Source organism: Triticum aestivum, chromosome 7B (assembly GCF_018294505.1).
Source record: "Triticum aestivum cultivar Chinese Spring chromosome 7B, IWGSC CS RefSeq v2.1, whole genome shotgun sequence".
Lineage (NCBI taxonomy): Eukaryota > Viridiplantae > Streptophyta > Magnoliopsida > Poales > Poaceae > Triticum > Triticum aestivum.
Genome location: NC_057813.1, coordinates 598,507,636 through 598,521,561, shown reverse-complemented (window position 1 = coordinate 598,521,561; position 13,926 = coordinate 598,507,636).

The window sequence follows — 13,926 nt, the reverse complement described above, 5'->3', positions numbered from 1 at the left end:
TCCTCTCCCTGACATCTGGGGCGCACCGTTTCGGAAGCTGACCTGTGGGCCTACTAAGTTGACGTACCAAGGGCTTTGTCAACTTAGTCAATATAAACGATTCTAGCTGCAGTGACCGTATGATGTCCATCCAACGGCCGTCGTGCTTCTTCAACCTCTGGTCTTCTTGCTCCAGCCGCCCAAAGTAGCGCCGGTCGTGCCGCGTGCTCCTGCCTCCCATGGCTGACTGTGCTACCGCGGAGGCCTCACCGCCCTCTACTACTCCCACCGCTGGCCAGGCCATCCCTCCACTCACCCATACCCCCTATTATTCTGCGGCGACGGCAGCGCAGCCGAACCAGTGAACCCTCGTACTCCTCTCTGCGTGTGCATCTACTGCCGCGTCTTCGCTGGCTCCGTGTCGTCCCATTCCTAGGCCTCACCGTCATCCACCGCCGTGGTGCTCTCAGCGCGGCGTGGTCAACATGGTCAAGGAATGACTTCCATCAGACATGGACTGTACGTGGAGAGGCTGACAGCTGGGTCCATGGCAGCCGCAAGGAAGTGCCTCCTTATTATGCGCAAAATAATTATTCCTCCACCTGACAGTGTGGACCCACCGGACGGGCCACCGTATTTCACGAAAAAAATGATTCGCCCCTGACTGCTGGGACCCACGAGCTACATCTTCGCACGCAAGGAAGTGCGTCCGGGAAAAAAACCGGTTCGCCCCCTGACTGCTGGGACCCACCAGCTACATCTTCGCACGCAAGGAAGTGCATCCGAAAAAATGATTCACCCACCGATTGCTGGGACCCACCAGCTACACCTTCGCACGCAAGGAAGTGCGTCCGGGCAAAAAAACGATTCACACCCCTGACTGCTGGGACCCAGCAGCTACACCTTCGCAAGTAAGGAAGTGCGTCCCGGCAAAAAAAACCGATTCACCCCCCTGACTGCTGGGACCCAGCAGCTACACCTTCGCACGCAAGGAAGTGCGTCCAGGCAAAAAAAAAACAAAAACAAAACGATTCGCCCCCCTGACTGCTGGGACCCACCAGCTACATCTTCGCAGGCAAGGAAGTGCCTGACAGTCGGGACCCACCTGGTCGAAGCGTACGCAGTGTTGTCATCCTGGTCGCGAACGTGTACGTACATACTGGTCGATGTAGAGGCGCGCATGTGCACTGCAAAAAAAAGACACATCCATGACATTTTGGGCCGAACGATTTTTTTTTCTGTCATACATATGACACTTCTATGACGATAATTGTGACAGAACCCGGTATCATCATAGATGTGGTGGGCTCCTACTTCTATGACAAAAAATCATCACAGAAAATGGGCTTTTCGTCCTGGGCGGGCCGGAGATGCAGTTGCATGAAATTTTGGGCCGTCCATGATAGAAAAAACCGTGGTAGAAGCGAGGGGGAGGAAAATTTCGGGGAGTTGCCGGTTACGGTGGGAGGTCGGGGACCGAGCCATGCGCGTTTCTCTCATACACGTACGCGTGTGTGTGCGAGGCATTGGCTCTAACTGAACCCGAGCGAGGCATTGGGCTCTAACTGAACCCGAGCGATTGCACTGTAGGCTACGCGTTACTGAACCCGAGCGATTGATCGATGGCTGTTAATGGAACCCGATGGAGCGATTCCTTCGCTGCTACTGCTAACTGAAGCCGATCGATTGGATGAACAGTGAGTGTTGCGGGGGGGGGGGGGTTGGATGAACAATGAGCGGTGGCGTTGCCTCTGGATGAACAGGACCCCGTGGTGTGGAGGGCTGGATGAACAATAGACGGTGGAGGGGTGGCCGTGGAGGGGTGGTTGAACAGGACCCCGTGGTATGGAGGGCTGGATGAACAGTAGATAGTGGAGGGCTGGATGAACAGTAGACGATGGAGGGCTGGATGAATAGTAGACGATGGAGTAGCGCCCGGTGGAGGCTGGATGAACAGGAGCCTGGGGAGGCTGGAGGAGGTCGACGGTAGCCCATGGAGGCTGGAGGAGGTCGACGGTGGAGATGAACAGTATCCCATGGAGTCCCATTTTGCGGTACGCCACATCCCTCCCGATGAACAGGACCCCCGTTTCGACTGTAGCGCTCCAACACAAGTCCGTTTCGTCCATTTTGCGGTACGCCACACCCCTCTCGATCAACAGGACCCCCGTTTCGACCGTAGGAGGTCCGTTTCATCTGTTTTGTGGTACGCCACACCCCTCCCGATCAACAGGACCCCCGTTTCGACCGTAGGAGGTCCGTTTCCTCCGTTTTGCGATACGCCACACCCCTCCCGATCAACAGGACCCCCGTTTCGACCGTAGGAGGTCTGTTTCCTCCGTTTTGCGGTACGCCACACCCCACCCGATCAACAGGACCCCGTTCCGAACGTGGCCGGTCGAACACAAGGCTGTTTCCTCCGTTCTGCGGTACGCCAGGCCTCGTTTCCATCGCCTGTTCTGTCCAAGCCGGTCGGATCCAATGCGTTTCGTTGCCTCCCGATGAACACGAGGCATTCCGTTGCCTCCCCATGAACACAACACATTCCGTTGCCTCCCCATGAACACGACGACAACTCTGTTTCTCCATTCTGACCCAGCCATGTACGTATGCGCGAGTAGGCGTTCGAGACCCTGCCCGTAAGTATGTACGTGGCCGTATTTTCTTTCTTGCACCCTCGCCGCTGTATGTACGTGTACATGCTACGTGCGCGCCTCTACTACGACACGTGCGCGCCTCTACATCGACCAATATGTACGTACACATTCGCGACCAGAATGACAAGGCTACGTACGCTTCGACCAGGTGGGTCCCGACTGTCAGGCACTTCCTTGCCTGTGAAGATGTAGCTAGTGGGTCCCAGCAATCAAGGGGGCGAATCGTTTTTTTTGCTCGGACGCACTTCCTTGTGTGCGAAGATGTAGCTGCTGGGTCCCAGCAGTCAGGGGGGTGAATCGCTTTTTTTTGCCCGGACACACTTCCTTGCGTGCGAAGATGTAGCTGGTGGGTCCCAGCAGTCAGGGGGAAACTTTTTTTCACAAAATATGGTGGCCCGTCCGGTGGGTCCCCGCTGTCAGGTGGAGGAATCATTATTTTCCGCGTAATAAGGAGGCACTTCCTTGCTGCGGCCGTGGACCCAGCTGTCAGCCTCTCCACATACATTCCACGTCCGATGAAAGTCTTTCCTTGACCACGTTGACCACGCCGCGCCGAGAGCACCACAGCGGTGGACGACGGCGAGGCCTAGGAAGGGGATGACTCGGAGCCGGGAAGACGCAGTAGTGGATGCCCACGGGAAGAGGAGTACGAGGGTTCACTGGTTCGGCTGCGGTGTCAGGCTGTTGTCGCCGTAGAATAACAGGGGGTGTGGGTAAGTAGAGGGATGGCCTGGCCAGCGGTGGGAGTAGTAGGGGGCGGTGAGGCCTCCACAACATCACAGCCGGCCACGGGAGGCAGGAGCACGCGGCACGACCGACGCTGGTTTGGGCGGCTGGAGCAAGAAGACCAGAGGTTGAAGAAGCACTACAACCGTTGGATGAACATCGTACGGTAACAAGAGCTAGAATCATTCATATTGACTAAGTTGACTAAGCCCTCCGTCCCCGTCGACTTGGTAGGCCCACAAGTCAGCCTCCCAGTATGCTGGGTTCCAGCTAGCAGGGGGAGTATTCATTTTTTTGTGCGTAATAAGGAGGCACTTCCTTGCGTGCGAAGATAGCTGGTGGGTCCGACAAGTCAGCGGGGGGCACGTTTTTTCGCGAAATACAGAGGCCCTTCCGGTGGGTCCCAGATGTCAGGTGGAGGAATCATTATTTTGCACGTAATAAGGAGGCATTTCCTTGTGTGCGGCCGTGGACCCAGCTGTCAGCCTCTCCACGCACAGTCTACTTCCGATGGTGTCGTTCATTGAACACGTTGACCACGCCGCGCCGAGCGCATCCAAGGTGGTGGACAACGGCGAGGCCCCGGACAGCAACGAGCCGGAGATGGGAAGACGCGGGAGTAGAGTCGCAGACGAAGAGGTGTAAGAGGGTTAACTAGTTCTAGTGCGGTGTGGTTCGACAGTCAGTGGAGAAGAACAGGAGGTGTGGAGGGGTGGAAGGATGGCCTAGCCAACAGTGGAGTAGCGCTCATAGTGAAGCGTGCTAAGCAGAGCTGCTAGTAGCAGGAGGCGGGAGGTGGTCCCGGCGGCGCTGGAGGAAGAAGACGAGAGATTGAAGATGGATGCCGGTCGTTGGATGTAAATCCAACGGCTAACATGTTAGAATCATTTGTTGACTAAATTGACAACTACTTGCGTTGGCTTCGACCTATTGGTCCACATTTCAACCTCCAAAAATGTGGCACGTATTCAACCCAACTTTTCAGAATTTACAGTCTTTTTTTTGCGCGGTAGAATTTACAGTCAATTTGATCTTTTTTTTGAATTACAGCCATTAGCTGGGCTGGGTGAACAATTAATGTAGCGTCCATGCGGCCCATTTATTTTATTTCCTAAAAAATTACAGGCCATTTGCACTTTATCTAGATACACGATTTTGCTGTGCTGATTCTAATTATAATGTTGGGTTCGGCCAACAATGTTATCAAAAAATAAAAACGGCTGAGCATTTTGTTATAAATATATTTAAATAATAAGTGATATTATTACATTCGTCCTTAAATCTTACCAAGCTTTTGTACACAATCACTAGGATTTTCGTGCCAAAACAATCCAGGATTTTATTTGTTAAGAAATTATTTTTATAAGTTAATAAGATGTGGGATATTGTTTTCTTACATATGTAAGTATCTGTTAAATATATGATGACAATAAAAATAATATATAATAACATATAAAATAATTTAAATATATATAATATAGTTAGAAGGGAAACATAAGTTGTACCTGGCGTTCCTATTCTTATATAGAAAAATAGAACAGACCTCTGTGTTTTCTTCAAAAAAATACATAAATTGGGCTGCCAAAAATAAAACCTCGGATGGGAGGTCCATAGGCCGGTCGATACATGACGGCCCTAAGAAAATACAAACAGGCCCTCCCATCCGAGGTCGTGGGCTGCGCATGTTAAAAATGAAAGCCTAGACAGGGCAGCCCAAAACCACGTCCAACACTTGCCAAAACTTCGTCCCTCATTTTCTCTGTGTTTCGCACACTCGACATTGTGTGGGCATTTTGACTGTGCATCATATGAAGATGTGCTATGCATGAATGTTGATCAGCATGATGTTAACTGGCTGGTAGTTCCATTTTCGACCATGAATAAAACTTCCAACATGATGTTAACCCTGTTTGAAAAGGCCGTGTTAATATAAATGCTCTGCCTCTGAAAGTTGTAGTTTCTTATCTGAAACTGAACTTGCAGTTTCCTATCTGAAACTGAAACTTGCAGTTTCTTCTCGTCTGCACTTTTATACTCCTATGAAACTACATTTTTTAAGTGCTAAAAATAGATCTCTAGAATTCATAAAATTCTTCATATGCTCAATACTGCAAATCTGAAATTCAAAAGACATTCATATCTGAAAGTACTCTCAAAATACACAACACAAAACACAATTCACAACCTGCAAATACTGACAACCCTAAGCTCCTCTTGACAATTCACAACCTGCCCGACTATTGGGCTGGGGGGTGGGGGCAGCCCCCTCCTATTCCTCGGCGGCAGACAACCGCACCGTGAGGCGATGTGAACAGCGAGGGAGATGATGGCGGGGAAGCGTCATCGGGCCAACTGCTTTTCTCCTCTTGTAGTTGGGTTCGGTCGATGAAGACTCCACCGGCTCGCTCTGGCAGGACACCCTCACAAACAACACCCTGTAGATGCTCGATCCTTCAATCTCTAGTGGATGCTCCATCTGGGATCGATACTCCCACCACCGCTCCCTCACGATCGGATTCGGTGAATCTGTTTGCTCCATGGCCTAGAAGAGCAGCTCTATGTACTCCGGCGCGACTCCCTCCGGGAGTATCGCCGCCTTTTTGCTCTGTTGCAGATATTTGGACATGGATGTCCCCGTCGCCGCTAGTTGGTCCTTGTTGTCAAACCAAGACTGTATCTCCAACATCCTAGCTAGCTTCACAGGGTCACTGTCTGCGATCCTCACGTATCGGTTGTACTCCTCCATCGATATACTTCTCCACAGCACCTTCACTCGCCGGTGGTGGTTTTTGAATGGAAGAGGAGAGGAGCAGCACTGGTTTTGGATTAGAACGGGAGAGGAGCGATGCTGGTTTTGTACTGGAACAGGAGAGGAGGGGCGGTGGTTTTGAAATGGAAGAGGAGAGGAGCGGCGCTGGATTTAGATTGGAACAGGAGAGGAGCGGCGGTGGTTTAAGAGGAGAAGAGCGAAAGAGCGGCGCTGGTCTTGGAAGTATTTTTTGTTGTTTTACATATTTTGGGTCAGAGTTTGACCACGTACTGTATGTGACAAGCAAAATGTGAATGCATGTCACCAAAAATTGTATCGTTTGGTTCGTATCTGAATGTACTTTCAAATCATATTATTTTTTCAACTATAACATATATTTTATGTGCGAAAATCATGGTCAATTATGACCTAGAATAAAATGGAGACTAGTTAATGTGGGGTCGCTTTCTTAATTGAAGGGTAAATTGGTTTTGATTTTGATCCAGTCACAGCGCGCCGGCCCTCTCGCCCAATCCTAAATCGCTGCTGCACCCTCCTCTCCCTCTTCTCCATTGCAAAACCACCTCCTCTCCTCTCCATCATCTCCATTCCAAAACCACCGTCTCGCCTCTCCCTCTTCTGATCTTCTCCATTGCAAAACCACCTCCTCTCCTCTCCATCATCTCCATTCCAAAACCACCTCCTCTCCTCTCCATCATCTCCATTCCAAAACCACCGTCTCGCCTCTCCCTCTTCTGATCTTCTCTCCATTGCAAAACCACCTCCTCTCCTCTCCATCATCTCCATTCCAAAACCACCTCCTCTCCTCTCCCTCTTCTCTATTGCAAGACCACCATCTCTCCTCCCATCTTCCAAAGCTAGCACCGGACCACTCAGAACGACATCTATGGAGAGGATGCAACAGCGAATCAGGCAGATCACCGGCGGCGACCAGGCAAAGTTAGCCAGGTTGAAGGAGATCCTTAGTTTGTTTGACAATGAGTGGGATATTTCGAGGACGGTGCGGGCCATGTGGCAATGTATGTGAAAGAGCGAGACGACGGCAATGAGGGTGGCAATGTACATGTACTCCTCGGCGGCAGTCACGCCGCAGTCCTCCGAGTTCATCGAGTATCTCCTATGGGCGATGGAGCAGACAGATTCGCCCGAGGCGACAGTCGGGTGGAGGTGGTGGGCATACAGGTCGAAGGTCAAGCACCCAGAGGATAACGAATTGATCAAGTATGGTGTGCCGTTCGTGAGGGTGCAGAGCCAGCCGGAGCCACAGGAGTATTCGTTCTCCCACCGCAAGATGAGGCCGGATGGCGCGACATCGCTTCCCCATCGTTCTCCACGGTTCCCTTGATGCTCGCCTCGTTTCAACGGCGGTGGTAGGATTTAAGGTAAGCTTCGCACTAACCTAATCTTCCACCTGCTCATGCTTACAATCAGTGTGATAGCTAATGAAAACCATGCTTACAATCAGTCTCCAAGTACTATGCCAATCACCCTAAAATAGCTCTAGACCTTTGGGTCAAAGTTGTGAGAGTGTACAAATAAAGAAAAATAGATTGGTGCTTCTTTCAGAAAAGAGTACTCCCTAGAAAACTGCCAATATAAGCTACTAGTATTTGCTTAGAGGATTTGCTGTCGAGAAAGATCTGTCCATAGAGAGTGCCACACATCCCACTGGTGGTGGTGGATGCCAATGCGTGCATGCAGCATGGTTGGTGTCGGTAATTTTTACTTGGCACACCTTGCACTCTGCATATATGCTGGTTCCATACGTACATTTGTGCAGTTCACCGAAATACAACTGAATAACCCTGTTTGCACAGATAATGAAAAAGCGTGATTACATTATAGTGGCACTAGTTGATGAAACACACAAAATAAATAGAAGAAAATATTGCGATAGTATCATAGTATGCGATGCTGCGAGGGCGAGATGGGCCCTGCGACACCTCATACGGTACGCCTCATACTGGACATCTTCCAAGTCTCCCAGATACACCTTCTGCCAGTAATGAACATCATTGTACAACAGTAGTACAAGGAGGCGCCTTGAGACATTCAAATCTCTATTTTTGTACATATCAACTAAAATTAAGCACCCCAGTTTGCAGAAACGCTTAAACATTAACAATGGGACTAGTTGATGAAACATACTTTAACAAAGAGAAGCACTTTCTTTATCTACATTGGAAATGAAATGATAGAGATGACACTCGCTCTATTTTAACTGTATTATTACTTCATTTTATCAGTGACACTAGGGTCGAGCAAGTGGCAAACAAGGTGTACCGTGTGTCGCAAGGATGGAGGCCGGGGGTGCTTAGACTGGGATGCTGAAGCTGGCTCTTTCAGTCACCAACATGGATGATTCAATTCATGGGACCTTTTGGTGCAATTCACCTAAAATGAAGCAATGTCCCGTGAGCTAGCAGCTTCTTCTTCAAATTTTTTTAAGAAAAGGGCTCCAGCCCCGGTTCCATTTCCATCAGAAAACGAAACCCACAGGGCTTCTTCTTCATTAGTTGCAATAAAATTGAGCAACATCAAGGTTGGTTGTGAAGCTCCTGGAATGCTCAACTATAACTTGGATATCATTTGTGCAGTTCAACTAAGATCGAGCGTGAAATGTATATCTCTGTTTGCAGAAAAAAGGTGGAAAGGAGGGTGACTAACAAGTGATGAAACATGCATCAAATGAAAAGAAGCATGTTCCTTATCTGAATGGCAATCCTACAAGGACAGTAGCAATTTCTAAAGTAGTGGCATTGCTAGATATTAGTGTGGGCATTAGGATTAACTATGAAAACCATTAAATACGACATTACTTTGGGCACGGGAGAGTAGGCGGACCAGGACAGTTGCATTTCTAACGAAAAGAACCAACTTATCTTAATGGGAAATTTTAGCAGGAGATGTAAAGAAGTGCCATTGATTCATATTACTGGAGGCATTACATTGAAAACAACATTGGTTTAACGTGTCCTTACTTTTAACAGTGCGACTGCTACATTTTACCAGTGGCATATTACATAAGAGTGGGTTGGGGCAACAAACATCAGAACAGGATATCTGGGTTGGTCCCATTTTTGTTCGGTATAGCCACCTTATACTGTGTGAGGCTAGCAAATCTAGTACTTGACTTACTCTGTTGACTTGTCCCCCAGTCCCCACTGTCTTTCCTTTTTCAACCAATAGATCGGGTTTATATTGAGTTTGTACTGTGTTTCCCTTTATTTCCCTATTAGACCTAGAGACCAGTTGGATAGCCAGTCTCTGCTACTTTTCGCCCCCATTATTTCCTCTTTCGACCAAGTCCTAGATTCAGGTAACAAATCCTCCCCCACCCCACCCCCTTTCTTCCTTGTTTGAACCAAGTAGTACTAGATTCGAGTGCATGAACTAGTTTTACCTCTTAAACGTAAACAAATTAGGTGGTTTTTGAACAGCAGATCGATCCTATCTACGAGGGGGCCTGAGAAATAGTAAAAGTTACAAATGCAGCGACGTCAGGAGCTCGGGAAGTAGAGCAAGGCCGGTTTCGAAGGAAGTTATACCTGATGGTCACCGGGATGTCGCTAGGTGGGTGGCGGGAGGCCGGATCTGCCCACACTACGACAGCAAGGAAGAAGGGGTCGGAGGCCCTCCCTCGCCAGCGGTGCTTGGGAGAGAACGGCAAGGCAGGCTGATCGGGACGCGCCCAGCAGTGGGTAAGAGCCGTCGCCGAGGACGACCGCGTGAACATTGCACCTTCTCACCTTCCCCGGCGGAGAGGATCCGGCTGGATCTGTGACCAGCGGTGAGCAGAGAGAGAGAGAGTGTGTGTGGCCACCGCTGTCGTGTTTAGATCTGGAGAGGCCGAGACAGTGTGAAGAGAGCAACACTAGCAAGCAAGTGCGGAGGCTCCTGCCTATATAGTGGAGTAGTACTTAGTTTTCTTTTGTCTACCGGAGCCGGCTTGACCTCGTCAATGACTGTCGAGAAGTCTTCATGCACGTGGCCCGGAGGCGCAGTTGTCGTCATTTTGATCTGAAGCGCCGGATTATAACATATAACACGAAAAAATGCCACATGACAAGAAATCATAACCTCACTGCCCAAAGGAGACAACATGAATCCCGACGGACAAACTAGACGAGGAACAAAGCTCAAATTAAAGATAAACTCGTAGAAAAGGGGTCCGTCTATAGATGTCCTAATTAACATAGCCGGCTTGACCTAGATGGCAGCCGAGTAGTCACTGTTCGTGCATGTGCCCACAATGACTAGCCCAACTCAGTTGTCGCTGTTTAACCCTCGCAGTGATTCGAAGCACATGACACATAATTTTGCGAGATGACAAGAAACCTTTTTTAGGTTTCTCACCACAACTACATCCATGTACAACACAGCCTGCACGATATGTAGACGATAGCCAATCCAGGTGTGTCTACTAGAGTTTGGTCACATGCATGGACGAACTGATCTTCCGTGTCTTGCAGGGATCGTCGAGGCACCAACGTAGTACAACACTTCTCTAGTACTATCGCTCGTCTCCCTCTTCTATTAAGTCACCCGGCTTGCGGGGCCGGGGAGTGTGCCTATGGTCGGTTCTCAATTGCCGTCCCACATGTGTGTGCGAACGCAATATGACGCGCGTTCCATTCGGAGAGTAGCGTGCCAGACCGACCGACCGTCTGGGGTGCGACGCGAACGCGACGGGCGTGCTGTATACTCCGTACATGTGTACCGCCGTTTTCTAGACGCTTTGCTCCATGGCGCGGGCGCAATCTATGGATACAAAATTAGTATTTGTATACTATTTAAAAGTCGAGGGCGGGGCTTTTCCTGCCCGGTAGGCGGCGGGACAGTTCCGCCTAGTCGGTTTGATAGAGATGCAAGAAGACGAAGGAGTAGGCTGCTGCAAACATAGGGCTGTGTGATTTGACAGCGAGTTACTGCTGGACAGGTGGGGCCCCGTGATTTGACTTGCCATTATCATTTTAACTGCGGCGCTAGGACCGGCGTGAGTCTCCCGATTCCTGACCACCTCCATACAGGTGCCTCTCCCAATGCTCCACCATGTAGTAGTAGAGGCTAGCTCTTGCATGAGAGCCCACTTCTCCACTTTTTCCTTGCCTCTCTTTCCTCCACATATGCAAAAATGCCATGTAAAGCGCACTATTGTACTTACTTGCTCCTACAGGTGCTTAAGCTTTCCAATAGGCATAAAGTCTGATGTGGCAAGTTAATCAAGAAGACAGAGACTAGTTTGGTGACCCAAGGAAGAAACGGTGCTAAGCGCGTGTACCTAGGTGAAAAGACAATTTTGAGTCTATAGCTAATTAAATTAAGCAAACTTAGCAACACCATTTCATTGGAAGAGGTCACTCCTTGGCAAATGCAATAAATACTAGTACTCCCTGTGTCCCATTATATAAGAATGTTTTTGACACTACACTAGCTAGTGTCAAAAACGTTCTTATATTATGGGACGGAGGAGTACGAACAAAGAGATAGAGAGGAGTAAAAAAGAAATACACTTATAGCCAACCTTATAATCAACCTTGTTGTAGTATGAATGACTAAGTGATGACTATGTATGACATGCCAACATCAGATAGCCTAATGCACCGTGTTAAATCTCCAAGGGCGTGACCACGCGAGTGACACGACGGTCGTGGTAGGCACAACCATGATACGGGCTGCTGGCAGCCCTTGGATCTAAGATCAAACGATCGCATGCTAAGTTGCTGAAAATTTCCAGAATAACCCTCCAGGATAGGATATTCACCCATAGGTCTAGAATCACGCCATGCAACCGTTCGATCTCCGATCCAAGGGCTCTCGAAAGCCCGTATCATGGGAGAATGGAAAGCCACTACCCTGCCATTCGCACGCTGGCAGTTCGCTCCTACTCGTCCCCGCACGTCCTTTAATACTATGGCGGTTTGCTCCCAGTCGTCCCATCCATTCACATTAGTACATTACGGTAGTTCCACTAATCCTAACCCTCCTCCCAAATCCATGGCGTCCCAAATCTCCCCGATCGGCGGTGAGTACAAGGTTAGAACCATCACCGGCGATGAGTTCGACGTCATCTACACCCATACTTCCGCGACGGTGAAAGGATGCCTTTCTCGCTTCAGACGCATGTTCGAAGACTCAGATGATGAGTGGGTCGCTGGGCTAGATGTTGAGTACACCACAGTCGTGGGACAAGAGAAGGATCTAAAGGACGAAGAGAGGAAAAAGCCCGCCATGATCCGAGTTTGCGTGCATGACTTATGCTTGATCTACCACATATGCCATGCCGATGTTGAGTGCCATGATTTTAAGGACTTCCTCGAGAGCAACCTAGTCAAATTCGTTACTGTAGACTTTGGTAACGACAAAGAAGTCCTACATCGGATAGGCCTTGTTGTAGGCAACACCTTCGACCTCCAAAAGAATCAAATGGTGTCCTCTCGTCAGCCTTCAATGCTGACCCTGGCAGGAGCCATGGTTCATCCTTCGTACAGTAAACTGGAGAAACCTCCATACACGTTTCATCGTCATGCATGGCAGCAGAATGTACTAGATATAGACCACATCCAGTACGCTGCAATGGATGGCTACCTTTGTTTCAATATCTACAAGGGTTGGATGAAGAGCAACAGCCAAGTTGGCGGTTCAAGCAAAGAAGTATCGGCCAAGAGGAAGAGGGACAAGGACGAAGTCGAGGACGTGGACGAGGACTCCGAGTAAGGTGGCAGTGTCATTGCTCATGGTGGTTCTAATGCAGTGTCTACCGGAATAGTTGCAAAGTTTAATTTTAGGTGTGGTTAATTTAATTTGAGGGGTGTGTTGTGCTGAGCCCCCACCAGAACTATGTTATGTTTCTTCTTGTTACTTTAACTCTTCAGTAAGTACATACTAGTATTTCTTACATTTCATCTTTTAGTTAGTATAGTACTACCACTCGTTTCTTGGCGACGAGCGCTCTCTATATGTACCACCTTTTTTTTTCAAGTTTTGCTCCATGGCGCAATCCATCGATACTACTGCTGTACAAAAGTATACATTTTCTAAAAGGCTAGAGGGCGGGGCAATCTAGCTTGGCCGGTTTCACGAGAGGCGAAGGCCTTTGTGATTTGACAGCTCATTACTGCTGGAAGGCGGGGCCTTGTGATTTGACTGCTCGTATAAATGCGCCGTCGACCTGATCGGGGAGGAGCAAAGAACCGTGCGGTATACTCAAGTTTTCCACTGGAGTAGTACTGCGACGGAGGAGCACGAAACACGGCAGCCCAGTGCCATATGGCGATAAAAAATGATCTAATTTGCTAGTCATCTCATTGTTAGCATTGTTCTATTCATTCCCTCAAAAAACAAAAACCATTGTTCTATTCATGCCTCGCAGAGAACATGTCACGTGCGGTGAAACACCCGAAGCAAAAGATGAAACACATCAGCAAAAGAAGAAGGAAGATTATCACCCCGAATGATCTAATTCGCCGCGGAGTTGTAATTGCTTCTTCATCGCCTCCACGACCTCCATCTCCTTGCGTGTCTCCTCCGCCATCTTCTTCATTCTGTCCATGGCGCGGGATTTCTCGACGCGAGCCTTCATCATCTGTTCCACAGCCGCATTACGTACCTTGACAGCAGCCGGGTTCTTGATGCGGAGCTTCACCAACTCCTCCTTCTGTTCCATGACGAGGGCTTGCAACATCTTCATCGAGGAACTACTATTCTCATGCACCTTCTTCCAGCCGGGGTTCTTCTCCTTCAACAGGTCGATCTCATGGCAGAGCTTCGCCTTGTCCTCCTAAAGTCGCAAGA